This window comes from Sceloporus occidentalis, unplaced genomic scaffold (genome assembly GCF_023333645.1).
Source record: "Sceloporus occidentalis isolate IW3139 unplaced genomic scaffold, rSceOcc1.0.p SCAF_1, whole genome shotgun sequence".
NCBI classification, from domain to species: Eukaryota; Metazoa; Chordata; class Lepidosauria; order Squamata; family Phrynosomatidae; genus Sceloporus; species Sceloporus occidentalis.
In genome coordinates this window covers 4,711,550-4,718,874 of record NW_028316981.1, presented here as the reverse complement: position 1 = coordinate 4,718,874, position 7,325 = coordinate 4,711,550, and positions in this window count along the sequence as shown.

Below are 7,325 nucleotides of genomic sequence, written 5' to 3'. Positions count from 1 at the left end.
AGTATCGCTCCTAAGCGTCCTTTCCGGCCCGCTTCGAATAAGAAACCTTGGTACACGGAAGATCTCAGGGAAATGAAGCGGGCCATGCAACGACTAGAGCGCAGCTGGCAGAGACACCAGCGCTTGTCCGACAAGACACTCCATCAAGCTCTTCTGAAGTTTTTTGGAGTGGCAATAGGTGCAGCAAAAAATTCTTTCTATGCTGCACGTATTGCGTCTGTGGAGTTGCGTCCGGCAAAGCTGTTCAGGGTGGTCAGGGAGCTAATTCAGCTTTCCCCCACCCTGAACCCTATTTTAGAACCAACTAAGGCCTGCTGTGACGACTTTAACAACTTCTTTGCAGATAAAATTTCTCGGATAAGGGCTGATCTCGATGCTGGCATTTCTTCAGAGACAATAGAAGAGGTATCCAGAGCTTCCGAGGACTCCATTAAACTGGATCATTTTGAGTTTGTACATACCGATGAAGTGGACAAGCTTCTTGGAAGTGTTAGGAAGATGACATGCTCTCTCGACCCCTGTCCTTGGCTGACAGCCCAGGGTGGTGAGGCGGTAACATCTTTATTGTGTCGTATAATTAATGCATCATTCAGGGAGGGAAAATTTCCATCTAGTTTGAAATTAGCAAAAGTCAGACCGTTGCTCAAAAAACCCTCCCTGGACCTCCTGTTAAGAAACAACTATAGGCCGGTCTCACTATTGCCATTTTTAGGTAAGGTGATCGAGAGAGCAGTTGCCTTCCAACTCCAAGCTGTCTTGGATGAAACCGATTATCTGGACCCATTTCAAACTGGCTTCAGAGCAGGTTACGGAGTTGAGACTGCCATGGTCGCCTTAGCCGATGATCTCCGTCTGGGCATCAACAGGGGAAGTGTGACCTTGTTGGTGCTATTGGACATCTCAGTGGCTTTTGATACCATTGACCATGGTATGCTTCGGGAACGCCTGAGGGAGTTGGGTATCGGGGGCACTGTGCTCCCGTGGTTCTGTTCCTACCTCTTGGGCAGATTCCAGATGGTGCAGCTGGGGGACACTTGCTCCTCTAAGAGGGAACTGACATCTGGTGTCCCTCAGGGAGCTATTTTGTCCCCCACTTTGTTTAACATTTACATGAAACCTCTGGGAGAGATCATCCGGAGACACGGGGCGCAGTGTTATCAATATGCTGATGACACCCAAATATGTTTCTCTGTGTCCCCGACTGATGCAGTGACTAAGGGTGGCATCCCTCCTCTGAATGCCTGCCTGGAGTCGGTAATGGGCTGGATGAGGGAAAACAAACTCAGTTTGAATCCAGAGAAAACGGAAGTACTGGTGATAGGTTCACCAGGCCCGGGAAAGAAAATTTGTTCATCTGTCCTGAATGGGGTCACACTTCCCCTCAAGGATGAAGTTCGCAGTTTAGGAGTACTTCTGGACTCGTCTGTGCAATTGACATCTCAAGTGGATGCGACGGTCAGAAGTGCTTGCTATCAACTTCGGTTGATACACCAACTGTGACCCTACCTGGGCCGGAGGGACCTTGAAACGGTGGTACATGCTCTGGTAACCTCTCGCTTGGATTTTTGTAATGCGCTCTACATGGGGCAACCCTTGTACCAAGCCTGGAAGCTTCAGTTATGGCGACCAGATTGGTCACTGGTGCTTCCAGGTTTGACCATATAACACCTATTCTGAAAGATCTGCACTGGCTGCCTATTCACTTCCGAGTGCAATACAAGGTGTTGGTATAAAGCCTATAAAGCCCTACATGGCTTGGGTCCGAGTTACTTGAGGGACTGCATCTCCCCATATAATCCGCCCCACACACTCAGGACATCCGGGAAGAACTTGCTAGAAATTCCATCATCTAAATATGCTACTACATCCCAGAGAGCCTTCTCAGTAGCGGCCCCACAAATCTGGAATAGTCTTCCCGACGAACTCTGTCTTATCACCCCCCTGGAAACATTTAAAAAGAGGCTTAAAACCTTCCTCTTCTGTCAAGCCTTCCCCCTGGAAAATGAAGTCGTGTACTCTGATCCCACTGACTCTCTACCTCACCCTATTGATTGATTGAATGATTGTTTTTAGATTTGTATATTGTATTTAGTGCTCTTGGTTTTATCTATTTTATGATGTGTTTTGTAATTGGTTTTAAATTCTGTAAACCGCTTTGATCTTTTGGAAAAGCGGTATATAAATAAAATTTATTATTATTATTATTATTATTATTATTATTAATCAAAAGGGGAGAAAGTTTTCTCTCTTTATGAAGCCCCCTGGCCCTAGAGGAAGGAAGGGAGGCAAATAGGTCCCCGAGGGGCACAAGGGGCCAGGAGCAGGGTAAGCCCCAAGCCCACCATTTTGGGCAGAGAGAGAGAGAGAGCTTGCAGGGCGCCTCATGGAGAGCCTACCTCTCCCCTCTTTCCTCTGTCAAAAACAGCTGCTTTTCCTCCCAACTACAGGGAAGACGTAGGAGCCCTGGAAGCCAAAACAAAATGGAGGATCATGGGAATAGATGCGGGGGGGGGGGAATACCAGGGCCACAGCAGACATGCATATCACACCAGACAACATCAAATTGGATGTGAAGTAGCCTGAGAATAGGATTTGTGAATTCACTAGATCAACGAATGTACTTAATTTTGGATTGCTGTGGAATTGCGTTCCCATTGCCAGTGAATGCATGTGATAACCTTTTGCATCATAATGTGAATAACCATGATTGCGTTCGAGGTGACACTGGATTATACAGTATTTCTAATTTCCATCGTGTGATAACAACCTTAGTTGTTTCATTTTACATGTGTATATTGTTGATTTAGGTACAATGTTTGCTGAAATATGTTGACCTGCTTTTCTTTTTCTGTGTGTGTTATAGGAACTCTTTTATATTCTTTCCTTGTTATTTCTGTTGCTGGTATCAAATATTCGGTTAAAAGCAGTCATGCCCTGAAACACGTCATGCCGGGAACACGTCAACTTCCTTAACTATGGCCGGGTACAGAAGCGCCAAATGCGCCATGCTGCGCAGCAACCGCACTGTCCCTAACCCTAGTATGGCGCGGTGCCATAACAATGACAGCGCCCCGTGTATACTGGCGCCACCATTGTTACATGATGGACTCATAGGGCTGGAATATCGCGCCACGCTTGTGATGTCACGAGTGCGCTATTGGCGCACTCAGATGTCACAATAGTGACGCAAAAAGAACCCGTTTGGCAGCTGCAGTTTCCCTGCAAGGAAAAAAAGGCGCCAGCAGAGCTGATTTCAGTAAATTTAGAGAAATATTGGGGGTAATCCCATTGTCAGGAATACTAAAAGAGAAGGGGGTTGAAGATGCATGGGAGTTTCTCAAAAGGGAGAAACTGAAGGCACAATTTCAAATAGTTCCAGTGAAGAAGAAAAATGGGATGTGTCTCAAGAAACCAGGATGGATGACTAAGGAACTTTCAACTGAGCTAAGTATTGAGCGGAACATGTATAAGAAATGGAAAACTTGGGAAATCCCCAAAGGGGGATTCAAATAAATAGCTAGCCTATGTAGAGGTAAAGTCAGAAAAGCTAAAGCGCAGAATGAACTCAGGCTTGCTAGAGAGGTTAAGAACAATAACAAGGGCTTTTTTGGATATGTCCGCAGCAAAAGGAAGAAAAAGAAAATGGTCGCAGCAAAAGGAAGAAAAAGAAAATGGTAGGGCCACTGCGTGGTGAAGATGGCAAAATGCTAACAGGGGACAGAGAAAAGGCAGAATTATTCAACACCTTCTTTGCCTCAGCCTTCTCAGAAAAGGCAAAGGGTGCTCAACCTGAGGATAATGGAGCAGAGGACAGAATAGGGGGATTTCAGCACAGAATAAGTAAAGAGATAGCAGAGGAATACCTTGTTAATCTAAATTACTTTAAGTCTCCGGGACCAGATGAACTACATTCAAGGGTATTAAAAGAACTGGCAAATGTAATATTGGAGCCATTGGTAATAATCTTTGAGAACTCCTGCAGAACAGGAGAAGCCCCAGCAGACTGGAGGAGGGCAAACGTTGCCCCATCTTCAAAAAGGGGAAAAAAGAGGATCCCAACAATTATCGTCCAGTTAGTCTGACATCAATACCAGGAAAGATTCTGGAGCAGATCATTAAACAGAGAGCAATGCCATAATCACAAAAAGTCAACACGGGTTTCAGAAAAACAAGTCATGCCAGACAAATCTTATCTCTTTCTTTGGGGTGCTACAGGGTGCTGTCCTGGGCCCAGTGTTATTCAACATCTTTATCAATGACCTGAATGACAGAATTGGGAGCATACTTATCAAATTTGCAGATGACACCAAATTAGGGGGAGTAGCAAATACCCCAGAGGACAGGATCAAAATTCAAAATGACCTGAATAGATTAGAAAGCTGGGCCAAAGCTAACAAAATGAAATTGAAAACGGAGAAATGTAAGGTACAGCACTTAGGGCGGAAAAATGAAATGCAGAGATATAGGATGGGGGACACCTGACTGAATGAAACTACATGTGAAAGGGATCTAGGAGTCCAAGTAAACCACAAATTGAACATGAGTCAACAGTATGATTCAGTAGCTGAAAAGGCCAATGCAATTTTAGGCTGCATCAATAAAAGTACAGTGTTTAGATCAAGGGAAGTAATAGTGCCACTGTATTCTGCTCTGGTCAGGCCCCACCTGGAATATTGTGTCCAGTTCTGGGCACCACAATTCAAAAAGGACATTCAGAAACTGGAGTGTGGCCAAAGGAGGGCAACTAAAATGGTGATGGGTTTAGAAACCATGCCCTATGAGGAAAGACTCAGGGAGCTGGGGATGTTTAGCCTGGAGAAGAGAAGGTTAAGAGGTGATATGATAGCCCTGTTTAAATATTTGGAGGGATGTCATATGGAGGGGGGAGCAAACCTGTTCTCTGCAGCTCTAGAGACTAGGACCCGGAGCAATGGATGCAAGTTCCAGGAAAAGAGATTCCACCTCAACATTAGGAGGTACTTCTTGACAGTAAAAGCTGTTTGACAGTGGAACAAACTGCTCAAGATTGTGATGGAGTCTCCTGCTTTGGAAGTCTTTAAGCAGGCACTGGATGGCTATCTGTTGAGGATGCATTGATGGAGAGTTCCTGCATGGCAAGGGGTTGGACTGAATGGCCCTTGTGGTCTCTTCCAACTCTACGATTCTATGATTCTAATAGAAATATAGTGTGTAAATCAAAGGAAGTAATAGTGTCACTCTATTCTGCTCCGGTCAGGCCCCACCTGGAATATTGTGTCAAGTTCTGGGCATCAAAATTCAAGAAGGATGTTGAGAAACTGAAGCGTGTCCAAAGGAGGATGACTAAAATGGTGAAAGGTCTGGAAACCATAAAGCCCTATGAGGAATGACTTAGGGAGCTGGGTATGTTTAGCCTGGAGAAAAGAAGGTTAAGAGGTGATATGATGGCCCTGTTTAAATATTTGAAGGGATGCCATATTGAGGAGGGAGCAAGCTTCTTTTCTGTTGCTCCAAAGACTAGAACACGGAACAATGGATGCAAGCTACAGGAAAAGAGATCCCACCTCAACATTAGGAGGAACTTACTGACAGTAATATCTCTTTGACAGTGGAACACACTGCCTCAGAGAGTAGTGGCATCTCCTTTTTTGGAGGTCTTTAAACAAACAAAGCAGCTTCCTTTATATACCACTTCATACTGAACTAAGTTTCTAAGCAGTTTACAACTGTAAGCTAATTGGCCCAACAGGCTGAGTAGTTACCTCAGAAGGATGCAAGCCTGAGTCAAAATTGAGTCCCTTTAGCTGGGATTGAGCTCACAATCTTATGGTTTTGAGTGAGTGGATGCAGTACACGCATTTAACCACTGCCCCACCAGAGGCTGGGTGGTCATATATCAGGGATGCTTTGATTGTGAGTTCTTGCATGGCAGAGGGTTGGACTGAATGACCTTGTGGTTTCTTCCAACTCTATGGAGTTTATCATATGTGAGGAATTTGCCTTAGATGCTGCTGCAAAAAACCACACAACACCAACTTGGAAGAAAGGCCACAACTTTATTAGCAAGCCATTGGTATGGGTTGGCACAAAGCATGAGGTCAGGATCTGCGAAATCAAACAACCCGATGTTGTCTGATTAACCAACCTGGCACCCACCAGGCGCTTGGGATGACCTAGGGGCTAAGGAACCCAATTTGACCGCAAACCATGCCATGCGTTCACATATTCACTAAGCCCCTAGTCACCGGGAGGCGCACCCGGGTTATGGCCCCCGCAATGGCCATACGCCTGCCCAATTCGTCCCCGGGTACCTAGTGACTCTCAGACCAGAGCACCGTGGCCCTGGTACCTACACCGTGCCGATCCTGGCCTATGCTGCCGCCCAAAGTTGTGACAAAAACCCACAAGACAGCGGTGGGTGGGCGGGGGAAGCTGCTCCGGTCTTCCTCCCTTCCTTCTTGGCTCCGCTCCGTGCAAAGTCAAGCGCCGACTGAGGGGACGGGGCCGACAACGCGGCCTTAAATAAAGGCCTAGGCCCCGCCCCCTCCAACATGCAGTGCGGGGCTCCTCCTCCAGGGCAGCCCAAACAATGAGCTGCCCTGGAGGACCAGAAGTCCCACACCACAAAGTCCGGCTCCCAGAGCATCGCGGGGCGGAAGGGCCGCCCCTCTGCCTCGCGCACCAATAGGGAGCCGGGCAAGCCCCAGAGCATTCTGGGGCTTGTAGTTTTTGTGCCGATACTTCGGCAAAACAGCCTGCCTCGCAGCGAGGCGGCCGTCTTTTCTCTTAATTTCGAATGAAAAGAAAGTGGGGCCAGAATGCATTCACATGAATTTGCTACTTTAGCGAAATTATGTGACAGCTCATTGCATTCGAACTGGCTCCCCATTGCCCAAAAATAGCCTGCCATTGCCTGAATTTGGCAGTCTATCACGCAATAACGTGAAACCATATGATTGCGCTCGGACTGACTTCCCATTACCCGAATTTGTGTATAGTGGGTTATCATGCAATAACGTTAAACCCCATGATTGTGTTCAGATTGCCATTGATTTATACTTCCAATTTCCCTTGTCTGATAAACTCCTATGATTCTAACTAAAGCACTCCTGAAAGATGCTCATCCAACCACTATTTAAAGACCTCTAGAGAAGGAGAGTCCACCACTCTTTGAGGCAGTCTGTTCTACTGTCAAACAGTTCTTACTGTCAGAAAGTTATTCCTAATGTTGAGGTGGAATCTATTTTCCTGTAATCAGAATCCATTGGTTTGTGCCCCAGTCTCTGTAGCGACAGAAAACAAACCTGTTCCATATTCTATATGACATCTCTTTAGATATTTGAAGG